Genomic DNA, 13,845 nt, shown 5'->3' with positions numbered 1-13,845 from the left:
CTTCTCGCGTGACCGTTCACAAAGCCGTTTAAGCGGTATCGGGAGTGGCGTACGCCGGTTGCTGAGGCTGATTGATGGAGTCCGCTTCGATCTGTTGAGGATAGATATATTCGAGAAAAAGCTCTACCCCTCCCCATCGTGCAGACGAATTTTAACCTCTAGCAGACTAGTTTAGGCATTGGGATAAATTTCGTGTGGTGTTTTTGCAATAAACATGACGAATTTGAAAGAGAAAAAAGAAATTAACAAAGCTTTGAAAGCCTTGAAAGCCGATCTACGGCTTAAAGATATCCAAAAAGAAGGAAAAACCTAAAATTGAAATTAGTGGTCGGCATTTGGATAGGATAATATTTGTTTGTTGTATCTTTATTCATAATTTGAAATTATCCACGGGAAGTCTATGATTAATGCAATGTAATCACGAATAATTATCTGATTATTATTCATGAATAACTGATTAACCAAAATTCTGTAGATTATCTTGTCCAAACGCCGACCACTAATTGAAATCGGTATCCATTTTGTCGACTGCTTATCTACCCGCTGTCCCCAAACGAACTACGATGAAGAAACACTTTTGTGAACGATAGAGAGGAAGCTCACGCTGAAGGCTGAGAGCAGACGCTCACCTCGGCAGCTTCGCGCGAGAAAACTACTTTCAGCCATCCGCGATCAGCTTCAGAAAAAAGCGCCTTTGTGAACGTACCTTAATACGATTTACAACCAGAGTTAAAAATATATTTCTGTACAAGCTTATCTTAAAACCCATTACCAGAGGTTTACTTTTAAAAATATAAGAACCATTACCAGAGTTGAAAATATCAATATATATATGTGTGTTGGTGGTCGCGCCAAACATCAAAAGTGGCGTGAAATATATGCCGCCAGTAGTTCGAAATGAAAGAAAGCCCTGCTGAATAGGCACTCTCCTTCAACTACTTAATTTTTATTGCGGGCAAGGGTTCCCTTAGCTGTAAATTGTCATCGTTGGCTGACCTTTTCGCGGCATGGCTCTAAGGATGCAATTAAGGATTCTCGGAATTGGTGCGCGGTACTCCTATCTTTTAAAAAACTAAAAAGCCGTGGAGCTAACAACGGTATCATAAAGATGGGATGGAAAAAGTGACGCTGCTCTAACGTTCACCAATGGGAATGGACACAAACCACGTGTTTTCGGACTTTCTCGATTTGGATTGGCACCAGCCTTTAACCTCCAAAAGAAAGATATGGTAAAAACCACGGTGTTACACAGAAGAAGAGAGATCTCTTTTTGACCCGAAGGTAACAAGACCTTAACCTTTCCCGACCGAGGCAACTGGTCGAGCTCTGGGTGCCGGCGACAAGCACCATGAAAGTCCCCGGACTTTGAAAATAAAGGACTCCGCCAAACACTTAAGTACCATGGCCATGGCCTTATTCAATATTTTCATTTAAATAAACTCTAGTAAATTAATTTAAAAGTTATAAAAATATTACTCTGGTAAACTAAAACAAGTTGGGAAACCAAAATAAACCTCTCCGAGCCGAGACGAATTTACTTTCCAAACACCGGTCCGCCAGCCAATGAGACAAACCGGAAATACATAGTTCTAACCGGCGAGATATTGCAATGATCATTTGTAAAGTTTAAAGCATTTAATAATTTCCTGCGTATCCTCAATGATTCTAATGAGGACCTAATATCTATCACTTAAATGTGTATTTAACTTTCGGCTCACTCTGAACCGTTAAGACCTCCTATAAGAGGACATGAAACAAGGTCAATTCTGGTTAAAATCTAGGTTATCTTATCTCATAGACCCAGTCTTTTCAACACGTATGGAGAGATGAAGTATTAACATCCTAATTATATAATGAAGCTAAAAGTTACGTTTACACTATATATAAATGTAGTAAAGATGAATTAAAAAGTAAACACCAAATTTTAAATGTTAATATCAAAAGATGTTCTTGGAATATTGAGATGAAACAGAGCTTTATAGCTACACAACTACTAAAAGAATCGTAATGCCGAAAAATATTTAAGTATTTCCATTTAATATTCTGCCAAAACGAAATGTTACCGTTTTGTAAGAGATCTTTTTATCCTACTCGCTTTATATTAACTTTGATATGCGTGTAGTGTTTCGATTCAGATGCAATCTTCATTACTCGTTCTATATTAACTCTCACTTGTGCCAGTACATAGAAATAAGTTTATCTTAAATTATTAATTAAATATAAATGATATTAATTATTTTAATCGCCAGTAAATAACTTTAAAAATAGTTAAATCGTTTAAAATAAAGTTTTTCCTATTATCTTTCGAAACTTTGCTAATATTGACGTTTAAAGTGAAGGGTACCCCTCTTGCCCGCTTTTTTCAAATTTTTGGGATATATATACGATTCGTTCCCATTATAATAATAGATAAAAACGCATTCGCGTGAACCGATGGTGGAAGCCCTGCCATTGGGAGGCTAGACGTTTCTCGTAACCCTAGCCGATCGCCGCGTATATCTTGAAACCAAACGGTAACGAAGGAAAAGAAGCCGGAATGGACTGACTGGCCTCCATGTGGAATGGACAAAGACCTGAAGATGGTGGTGCATAGAAGCTGGTGTCAATGTGGGATTGACGAAGAACAGAAGATGGTGGTGCATAGAAGCTGGTGCAAGGTGAAATTGACGAATATCAGAAGATGTTTGTGCTAGGAAGCTAGCAAGTACAGACTAGTGTCCATGTGGAGTGGACGAAAACCAAAGCTGGTGGTGTTGGAACTCAAGAAGTATAGCCAGAGGAGACAAACCCAAATTTCCGTGAACTGTCAATGCAGTCCGGAAATTGGGAACACGTTTGCTCCGATACGCAAACTGCTAACGCGGTCACGTGGGGCGTGACAGACAGACACACAGACAGACACGGCCGTTGTAATACCTCTCCGTGACATACGTCACTCGGAGAGGTAATTAAACTAAATAAATAATTGATTAAATAATAAACTAAAATATTAAATGTCTAATTTCAAGTACGCGATTCGCGCTAATTAAATGTTGTTCACTTTATAATATTTCGTTTCTTAAACTGCTCCTAAAGCAAGTTTCGTTAACTTGATGATCAACCGATTTAATAAATAATATTGCATTCTTTAAATATAAACCAGTTACGTTTCTTTCCGAGTCTACCTTTATTAAAATCGAAATCCCCTAGACAACTGAGTGACCATTATATTTCCCCTAGACACCTACTCTCTCTTTTAACTTGCAACCCCCAATAGTGAAGATTAGCGAAAGACCCGGACCAAATCTAGTATTTGCTTTGTGACGTGGAGGGGCAAGTTCTTTACAATCTTTCCAAATATTAGATAAAGATCTCCCCCTCTCGCTACAAAATGGGGGTCCGTCCGGGATGTTATTAACTAAAGTATATTATGCAAAAGTATTGTGCATGCCTGGTCATAGGACCTAGAAGTTACTAACGTAAGAAATGAATTGACAACCCTTAATTCTTTTTAAAGTATCTCAAAAATTGCCCTGGTAGCCTGATGTTTTAGCACGTTTGTGCCTTATATGAATTTTTGGGGCTCGTTTACACGATTAAGGAGATTACTATTATTGATTTCCGTGCTAGACGCTAGTGTGGATTTTGCATTATTATTTTTTTATTATTATTATGAAAATTATTTTTATTTTGGCCTTTCCAGGGTTTTAGCTGAGATTACTATTGATTCCCTTTATGGATTTTTTTTGTCAATTTCCAACCCCCTATGTTTAATAGTCAAACCGTTGTTTTGAATAATTGATATTTAATTAAACGAAAAGGAATTTGTTTTTATTTTGTTTCGGTTTGCTAATTGTCCCATATGAGTAATAGACGTGATAAAGAATTCATCGCGTATAGCAACAAACTTCGTGCGGCCCGTTTAGCGACCCGCAATTCACGAAGAATATCCTTGCCTAACCTAACTAACAGAGCCAAAAGAGGTGCTTCTAAAAACAAGGCAATAAATATGAGCCATAGAAATTCTCTGACTCGATCTCCTTCGCCAGCGAGGTCAAATACTCCAGCTGGAGTACCCTTATTTAATCAGGCTTACATGGCAAGTGCTAACAATGCGATTAATAACCCTTTGGGAGGTAGCGTTTCTACCCATAGTTCAGGAACGACCCATGTCCCAAATATTAATTTGTCTGCGACGTTACCGTCGCATAATGTTACCACGCCGGTAACGATTCCGTGAGATGTATTAACTCAAATTTTGAACCAGCTTAATACTTTATCAACTCAAAACCAACAATTAATTGCTAATAATCAACAGCTTGCGATGCAGAAGCAACAATTAGCAGCCACGGTAGCTATCATTCAGAATCTCTCGATAAATCAGAGTATTCCTACGGGGTCCCATGCCATTTCTTCTCAACACTGATCTACAAATTTATCTGCAATGCCCGCTGGAAGTCAAGGGGTGCCTCCCGTCCTGCCACCCCCGTTGGCGTTTTACCCCAAAATACCTCGTTTTGGAGGCCCTAGTAATATTTTTTTTCTATATAATTTTAAAGACAATCCGTATTTTACTACTCCTTATAAATTCATTCAATCTCCTGATTTTACTGGTAATGGATTTATTTCCTATAAATTAATTGAAATAAAAAGTTACTTATCTCAGATTTTTCAACAACCATTCCATTTACCTAAAACATTTTATCATGAAATTAATTTTTTTTTCATGGGAGAACGTGTTTTATCTTTCAAATAATTCTACCATTAAAAACATATAAGGGAATTGTTGGTTTTGGAGGCCATAATATTCAAGCAGTAGGTATAGACGTTCTTAAGCGAGGGAAGCTACATATGAAGTCATTTTAACGGATTTATAAACTTCTGAAAAAGGCAGAAAGTGTTTAATTTGTACAAATGCATAGGGTATTAAATTGGTTTTGGAGGCCATAATATTCAAGCAGTAGGTATAGACGTTCTTAAGCGAGGGAAGCTACATATGAAGTCGTTTTAACGGATTTATAAACTTCTGAAAAAGGCAGAAAGTGTTTAATTTGAACAAATGCACAGGGTATTAAATTAGTTTTGGAGGCCATAATATTCAAGCAGTAGGTATAGACGTTCTTAAGCGAGGGAAGCTACATATGCAGTCATTTTAACGGATTTATAAACTTCTGAAAAAGGCAGAAAGTGTTTAATTTGTACAAATGCATAGGGTATTAAATTAGTTTTGGAGGCCATAATATTCAAGCAGTAGGTATATAAATTTAATAATATCTCTTCACCAAGAGTTTTTTGAGCACCAGAAAAGCGTTTAATCTAATTTGCACTACAATTTTTACAAAAAAATTCATTTCGCACGCTTACTTCTTCTCAAAATAATAATAAAACATGTCAAAAAAGCAAGTGCCCCACATGTTGGCCTCTCAAGCAGTCGCCCAACTCTGAGGCTAGTATCTAACCTAGTCTCTTTTTCAGAGTGTCGCCTAACACGTTTAGCAGTGTTTTGTGAAGGTACAACACCGCCAGATTACCCATTTCTTTGTTAATTTTATTTAAAGGATAAAACTGTTTTCTTCCATGAATATCATCTTTAAAAATGTTTAAAAATTTACGTTTTTCAATAATGTTTTACTTTCCGGATTGACTTTAATATTAAAACATCAATGAAAATAAAAGACCTTAAGTAAGAAACCCGCAGTATTATAATTTTCCGTGTTTAATTTCAAACTGTTTTTTAAAAGAGTTTTTCTACACCGAATTTACACCTTTTATTGGCCACTAAAATTGAAGGCAATAAAACTCTCTTTTGGGTCTTTTAACGGTGCAAAAAAGGTGTTTTCTTATATTACACCCTTTTGACATTTTTTAACACTTCCCTTTCTTAGAGTGTAGGACCAAATTGGCAGCCTTAATAAATTTTTACAAATGCTGTCTTATTTCCATTTTATAATTAGATCAAAATGTGGAGTCCGGGTACGCTTAAAACTTAACAATCCGAGATTGTCAATTTCAAGTTTTTTCTGTAACATCAATAAACATCTGTTTGGTGCTAAAAACAAAATGTATTCAAAGACTCACGACTTCCCTAAAGAAATGCACAAAGACGATAAAAGATTGTTAATACGCCTAAAAAGTGCCCTTTTCAAAATATGGAGCAGTTAAAAATAGAGAGCGTAATCGACTGGCTATGCTAAAGGGTATTTGGATAGAAGTCTCGAGGGTCTGTACACTTGGAAAATGAAATCTTCCATCAGTTAGGAGTCCTGACAGTCCGGGATCCGCACTAGGCTAGGAAATAAGACCGGTTTACTGGTCAAAAACCAGTTTATTATAGTTTGAACCAGTTTTTATTCGAAACTTGAAGGTGGCAGGTTCAAATGACTAGTTTATTAATTTCTTAAGATTAATATGAGTCCCTCTTTTTATTAGTTTTATTTTAACATAAAATTCAACAGCAATTTCTGCATTTTTGTATACGCTCTTAGTCTGGGAGGTTTCAGATAGTTTTTGGAACAGAGACCGGCAACGGCGGCTAGGCCAAGGTCTAGCAGCCTTCTAGGAGTTTATTAATAAACAAATAATATTATTAAGTTACTTATGCTGAAAGCAATAACGTTTGCTATTTTTAACATTGATGCTTGAATTTTGTCTTTAATAACCCGAATCCTGGAACCAGTAGGAAAAGGGTCACTGGTCCCTGGAGCAGTTTAATATTTAAGACAATAGAAGTAACTGGTCCAGAGGACGAGTTTGGAAATAAACCTTATTTCAAACCCTAGCGACGGTACTGGCTGTATACCCCCAATCCAACTTCCAAGTCTTCTCATATCACCCTGACACTGGTTTTACTCATCTGAAATTTTTATTGGCTTTAAACAGTGTATGATCGATTTTATCAAAAGTGCTTGCAAAAGAAATAGAAATAAATACCAAATTATGCATATCCCACCGAAATACAGCACAAACCGAATAGGGTGTCGCCAACCTTTAACTATTCATTTTCCCCATGAGATTCTTACTATTGAAACATTGGAAATCTATTCATATTCTGAACACTTATAAGCCACAATTTGACTACAAAGAGTAATACGTATTTCTTTGTATTACACCGAGCCTTAGGCCCAAACATATTAAGTTCTGTTCCGTAAGGTTTCACACATCATTGACAGATAATACAGGGCACAATATGTTTTATCCAAGCTAAAGAAACGCCTCAATAGCCGTTCAATCAGCAGCACAAAACTCGATTGGGATGCCGAGCACAACGCAAGCCCTCGACAGGTCCACACTTTCTACTAAATTAATAAAGACTAATGAATTCTGATCATTGGCTTTAATAATTTTCATGAAAAAGCTACTCAAAATATTTCTTAGTTGCAATATCCTTCAAACACTGCGTCATTAATAAAATCTCACTAGACAAATTCTATGAATCATTCTTTTATGGAAAATATTTTATCACCCACTCCTTAGTTTGATAAAAATTAAAATATTCATTTTTTCCCATTAGGAAAGGGCTCACATTTTTTCATGGCGTCCAAAATTACCCGTGTTTACGAATTAATTAGGCTCAAATTTCCAGTTAAGCCTAGGCCAAGATGAAGAGGTATTTTAAAACATTAGTAATTTTCTCGTTGTTACATAAATTTAACATAGCTAACAAGGGTTTCTACTCGGAAAGCGCATTAAGGCCTCTCAGAAAGGTCCGCACTTCTTCCCAAGTTCCATCCTATGAATTTTTGAACTAAGTTTTCAGAGCTCATGAAATGCATCCTTCCCATTTTAGAGTATCTCTCCAAATTGGGAAAATGTCGTCACCTTATCGAGTCAGCAACGTAGGAGTGACGTCAATCACGTGAGTTGTAATCTGAACTCTCTCGTTATAAGTTTGGGAAGTACACATAGCGTTCCTTGTTTGTTTTTCAAATGTTTTCTTGCCTATCCAAAATACTGATAAGATAAGTTGGGTCTTGTTTAAAATAACCTCTGATAATATGGAGCTATTCCCAGAAGCGTTTGAAAAAGAAAGAATTTTGAAAAACACCCAACTTGAGTTCTTTGCCCGCGTCAAATATGAAATTTTTAAGGAGGCCTTAGTATGAGAAATTCTGAAGAGATAATTTTTTTTCCAGTGGACATAAATGATAAGTAAATCGGCTTTGTTTACATAATCTTCTCCCCATGAAAATCATGTACAGAAAACAAATTAATAAAAACTCTCTAAATGACGTATAAGTATAAAATCTTTATACCAGGTCAAACTAATAGCCTTATCGTTAGATGTACTTCAAACGATTTGACTAAAAAATTTAGTATCAAAGCATTTAAGGTTCGACGTCTCTGGTTCAAACGACCCAATTAAGAGTATCACGTTTAATCAAAGTTTAAACAATTCATAGTAACCGGAGAAAGTTTATTTTATTTTTAAGAATTACATTTGTTTGTAGTTCAAATAAATGGAATTTTATAGTTAAAATAATATTAACTACAATGATCAACATCTCGCGCCAATTAACTGTTTTTATTGTATTAATACAAGTAAAATTTAATTACAAAATATCTCTTCCCAAAAGGCCACCAAGGAGAAAGTTTTCTTACAACAATTAAGGACATAAATAATTCAAAATTGTGATAGTTATAGGTATTCTGAGAGAGCGGTAGCTCTCTTAGATAAGACTTCATACTGACTTTAATGTATAAGGAGGGTTTTTTGTTTGGATGTAGTTTTTTTTGTATTGCATTAACTGTTTTGAAAAAATTACACAGAATTACATTTCTGGCCCACAATATGTGGTTAAAATTTCAAAGAGATCCATTAATTAGTTAATTTTATAAAAAATAAAGTTGCTAAGGGTGGTTTTCATTTCCATAAAATTCATCACACCTTTTGTTGAAAAACAGGAATTTTTCCCATAGAAATAACATGGGAAATTTTCTGAAAAAAACATTCCGGTTAATCCGATTTTAGAAAAACTATACGTTTGTTAGACTTGAAACCGGTTTTAAATGGAAGGTACAACACCTAACATTCCGCTAAGCAATTTTCATTGACTATAATTAAGTCTAAGTATGTTTAAATTTAAATTTTCAAAACCATTCAAATCTGCGATATTTAAGCAGTGTAAAGAGTCAGTTTATGATGTTAGCACTTTTAAAGCTATTTGGTTCAAATTTCGTGGTGGTTGAAAAACAAGGAGACCTAGTTTTGTGTGAGTTAACAAGTTAAGTTGGCAAAGGTCCCCCACACTAAAAAAATTGTGTAACCAACTGCCTTTGGTACTTGTCGGTACTTGTAGGTTCTTGTGGATGCTTGTAGGTACTTGTGGATGCTTGTAGGTACTTGTGGGTGCTTGTAGGTGCTTGTGGGTGCTTGTAGGTACTTGTGGGTACTTGTGGGTGCTTGTAGGTGCTTGAAGGTACTTGTGGGTGCTTGTAGGTTACTTGTGGGTGCTTGTGGGTGCTTGTAGGTACTTGTGGGTACTTTTAGGTACTTTTAGGTACTTTTGGGTACTTGTAGGTACTTGTGGGTGCTTGTAGGTACTTGTGGGTACTAGTCGGTGCTTGTAGGTACTTGTGGGTGCTTGTGGGTGCTTGTAGGTACTTGTGGGTGCTTGTAGGTACTCGTGGGTGCTTGTGGGTACTCGTGGGTGCTTGTAGGTACTTGTGGGTGCTTGTAGGTACTTGTGGGTACTTGTCGGTGCTTGTAGGTACTTGTGGGTGCTTTTGGGTGCTTGTGGGTGCTTTTGGGTGCTTGTGGGTACTTGTGGGTACTTGTCGGTACTTGTAGGTTCTTGTGGATGCTTGTAGGTACTTGTGGATGCTTGTAGGTACTTGTGGGTGCTTGTAGGTGCTTGTGGGTGCTTGTAGGTACTTGTGGGTACTTGTGGGTGCTTGTAGGTGCTTGAAGGTACTTGTGGGTGCTTGTAGGTTACTTGTGGGTGCTTGTGGGTGCTTGTAGGTACTTGTGGGTGCTTTTGGGTGCTTGTGGGTACTTTTGGGTACTTGTAGGTACTCGTGGGTGCTTGTGGGTACTCGTGGGTGCTTGTAGGTACTTGTGGGTGCTTGTAGGTACTTGTGGGTACTTGTCGGTGCTTGTAGGTACTTGTGGGTGCTTTTGGGTGCTTGTGGGTGCTTTTGGGTGCTTGTGGGTACTTGTGGGTACTTGTCGGTGCTTGTAGTTACTTGTGGGTGCTTGTGGGTACTTGTGGGTGCTTGTAGGTACTTGTGGGCGCTTGTGGGTACTTGTGGGTGCTTGTGGGTACTTGTGGGTGCTTGTAGGTACTTGTGGGTACTTGTGGGTACTTGTCGGTGCTTGTAGGTACTTGTGGGTGCTTGTGGGTACTAGCGGGTGCTTGTGGGTACTAGCGGGTGCTTATAGGTGCTTGTGGGTGTTTTTAGGTACTTGTGGGTGCTTGTAGGTACTTGTGGGTACTTCTGGGTGCTTGTAGGTACTTCTGGGTACTTGTGGGTGCTTGTAGGTACTTGTGGATGCTTGTGGGTACTTGTGGGTGCTTGTAGGTACTTGTGGGTGCTTTTGGGTGCTTGTGGGTACTTCTGGGTACTTGTAGGTACTTGTGGGTGCTTTTAGGTACTTATGGGTACTAGTAGGTACTTTTGGGTACTTGTAGGTACTTGTGGGTACTTTTAGGTACTTTCGGGTACTTATGGGTACTTGTAGGTACTTTTGGGTACTTGTAGGTACTTGTGGGTACTTTTAGGTACTTTTGGGTACTTGTAGGTACTTGTGGGTGCTTGTGGGTGCTTGTAGGTACTTGTGGGTACTTTTAGGTACTTTTAGGTACTTTTGGGTACTTGTAGGTACTTGTGGGTGCTTGTAGGTACTTGTGGGTACTAGTCGGTGCTTGTAGGTACTTGTGGGTGCTTGTGGGTGCTTGTAGGTACTTGTGGGTGCTTGTAGGTACTCGTGGGTGCTTGTGGGTACTCGTGGGTGCTTGTAGGTACTTGTGGGTGCTTGTAGGTACTTGTGGGTACTTGTCGGTGCTTGTAGGTACTTGTGGGTGCTTTTGGGTGCTTGTGGGTGCTTTTGGGTGCTTGTGGGTACTTGTGGGTACTTGTCGGTACTTGTAGGTTCTTGTGGATGCTTGTAGGTACTTGTGGATGCTTGTAGGTACTTGTGGGTGCTTGTAGGTGCTTGTGGGTGCTTGTAGGTACTTGTGGGTACTTGTGGGTGCTTGTAGGTGCTTGAAGGTACTTGTGGGTGCTTGTAGGTTACTTGTGGGTGCTTGTGGGTGCTTGTAGGTACTTGTGGGTGCTTTTGGGTGCTTGTGGGTACTTTTGGGTACTTGTAGGTACTCGTGGGTGCTTGTGGGTACTCGTGGGTGCTTGTAGGTACTTGTGGGTGCTTGTAGGTACTTGTGGGTACTTGTCGGTGCTTGTAGGTACTTGTGGGTGCTTTTGGGTGCTTGTGGGTGCTTTTGGGTGCTTGTGGGTACTTGTGGGTACTTGTCGGTGCTTGTAGTTACTTGTGGGTGCTTGTGGGTACTTGTGGGTGCTTGTAGGTACTTGTGGGCGCTTGTGGGTACTTGTGGGTGCTTGTGGGTGCTTGTGGGTGCTTGTAGGTGCTTGTGGGTGTTTTTAGGTACTTGTGGGTGCTTGTAGGTACTTGTGGGTACTTCTGGGTGCTTGTAGGTACTTCTGGGTACTTGTGGGTGCTTGTAGGTACTTGTGGATGCTTGTGGGTACTTGTGGGTGCTTGTAGGTACTTGTGGGTGCTTTTGGGTGCTTGTGGGTACTTCTGGGTACTTGTAGGTACTTGTGGGTGCTTTTAGGTACTTATGGGTACTAGTAGGTACTTTTGGGTACTTGTAGGTACTTGTGGGTACTTTTAGGTACTTTCGGGTACTTATGGGTACTTGTAGGTACTTTTGGGTACTTGTAGGTACTTGTGGGTACTTTTAGGTACTTTTGGGTACTTGTAGGTACTTGTGGGTGCTTGTAGGTACTTGTGGGTACTAGTCGGTGCTTGTAGGTACTTGTGGGTGCTTGTGGGTGCTTGTAGGTACTTGTGGGTGCTTGTAGGTGCTTGAAGGTACTTGTGGGTGCTTGTAGGTGCTTGAAGGTACTTGTGGGTGCTTGTAGGTTACTTGTGGGTGCTTGTGGGTGCTTGTAGGTACTTGTGGGTGCTTTTGGGTGCTTGTGGGTACTTTTGGGTACTTGTAGGTACTCGTGGGTGCTTGTGGGTACTCGTGGGTGCTTGTAGGTACTTGTGGGTGCTTGTAGGTACTTGTGGGTACTTGTCGGTGCTTGTAGGTACTTGTGGGTGCTTTTGGGTGCTTGTGGGTGCTTTTGGGTGCTTGTGGGTACTTGTGGGTACTTGTCGGTGCTTGTAGTTACTTGTGGGTGCTTGTGGGTACTTGTGGGTGCTTGTAGGTACTTGTGGGCGCTTGTGGGTACTTGTGGGTGCTTGTGGGTACTTGTGGGTGCTTGTAGGTACTTGTGGGTACTTGTGGGTACTTGTCGGTGCTTGTAGGTACTTGTGGGTGCTTGTGGGTACTAGCGGGTGCTTGTGGGTACTAGCGGGTGCTTGTAGGTGCTTGTGGGTGTTTTTAGGTACTTGTGGGTGCTTGTAGGTACTTGTGGGTACTTCTGGGTGCTTGTAGGTACTTCTGGGTACTTGTGGGTGCTTGTGGGTACTTTTAGGTACTTTTGGGTACTTGTAGGTACTTGTGGGTGCTTGTAGGTACTTGTGGGTACTAGTCGGTGCTTGTAGGTACTTGTGGGTGCTTGTGGGTGCTTGTAGGTACTTCTGGGTACTTGTGGGTGCTTGTAGGTACTTGTGGATGCTTGTGGGTACTTGTGGGTGCTTGTAGGTACTTGTGGGTGCTTTTGGGTGCTTGTGGGTACTTCTGGGTACTTGTAGGTACTTGTGGGTGCTTTTAGGTACTTATGGGTACTAGTAGGTACTTTTGGGTACTTGTAGGTACTTGTGGGTACTTTTAGGTACTTTCGGGTACTTATGGGTACTTGTAGGTACTTTTGGGTACTTGTAGGTACTTGTGGGTACTTTTAGGTACTTTTGGGTACTTGTAGGTACTTGTGGGTGCTTGTAGGTACTTGTGGGTACTAGTCGGTGCTTGTAGGTACTTGTGGGTGCTTGTGGGTGCTTGTAGGTACTTGTGGGTGCTTGTAGGTGCTTGAAGGTACTTGTGGGTGCTTGTAGGTGCTTGAAGGTACTTGTGGGTGCTTGTAGGTTACTTGTGGGTGCTTGTGGGTGCTTGTAGGTACTTCTGGGTACTTGTGGGTGCTTGTGGGTACTTTTAGGTACTTTTGGGTACTTGTAGGTACTTGTGGGTGCTTGTAGGTACTTGTGGGTACTAGTCGGTGCTTGTAGGTTACTTGTGGGTACTTCTGGGTGCTTGTAGGTACTTCTGGGTACTTGTGGGTGCTTGTGGGTACTTTTAGGTACTTTTGGGTACTTGTAGGTACTTGTGGGTGCTTGTAGGTACTTGTGGGTACTAGTCGGTGCTTGTAGGTACTTGTGGGTACTTCTGGGTGCTTGTAGGTACTTCTGGGTACTTGTGGGTGCTTGTAGGTACTTGTGGATGCTTGTGGGTACTTGTGGGTGCTTGTAGGTACTTGTGGGTGCTTTTGGGTGCTTGTGGGTACTTCTGGGTACTTGTAGGTACTTGTGGGTGCTTTTAGGTACTTATGGGTACTAGTAGGTACTTTTGGGTACTTGTAGGTACTTGTGGGTACTTTTAGGTACTTTCGGGTACTTATGGGTACTTGTAGGTACTTTTGGGTACTTGTAGGTACTTGTGGGTACTTTTAGGTACTTTTGGGTACTTGTAGGTACTTGTGGGTGCTTGTAGGTACTTGTGGGTACTAGTCGGTGCTTGTAGGTAC

At 40.0% G+C, this 13,845-nt stretch overlaps 1 long non-coding RNA gene across 1 annotated transcript; it reads left to right on the top strand.

The window, feature by feature from the left end:
• The first annotated feature begins 11,099 nt into the window (after positions 1–11,099).
• LOC149667326 (uncharacterized) lies at positions 11,100–12,814 on the top strand. Its single transcript, XR_016368194.1, has 3 exons — positions 11,100–11,408; positions 12,200–12,599; positions 12,740–12,814. It is a non-coding gene; the product is annotated as an uncharacterized LOC149667326 (long non-coding RNA).
• Positions 12,815–13,845: the final 1,031 nt, after the last annotated feature.

This window comes from Phalangium opilio, unplaced genomic scaffold, assembly GCF_054372755.1.
Source record: "Phalangium opilio isolate 3A_F unplaced genomic scaffold, DU_Popi_V2 ptg000059l_1, whole genome shotgun sequence".
Taxonomy (NCBI): domain Eukaryota; kingdom Metazoa; phylum Arthropoda; class Arachnida; order Opiliones; family Phalangiidae; genus Phalangium; species Phalangium opilio.
This window is presented reverse-complemented; position numbering and strand designations above follow the sequence as displayed.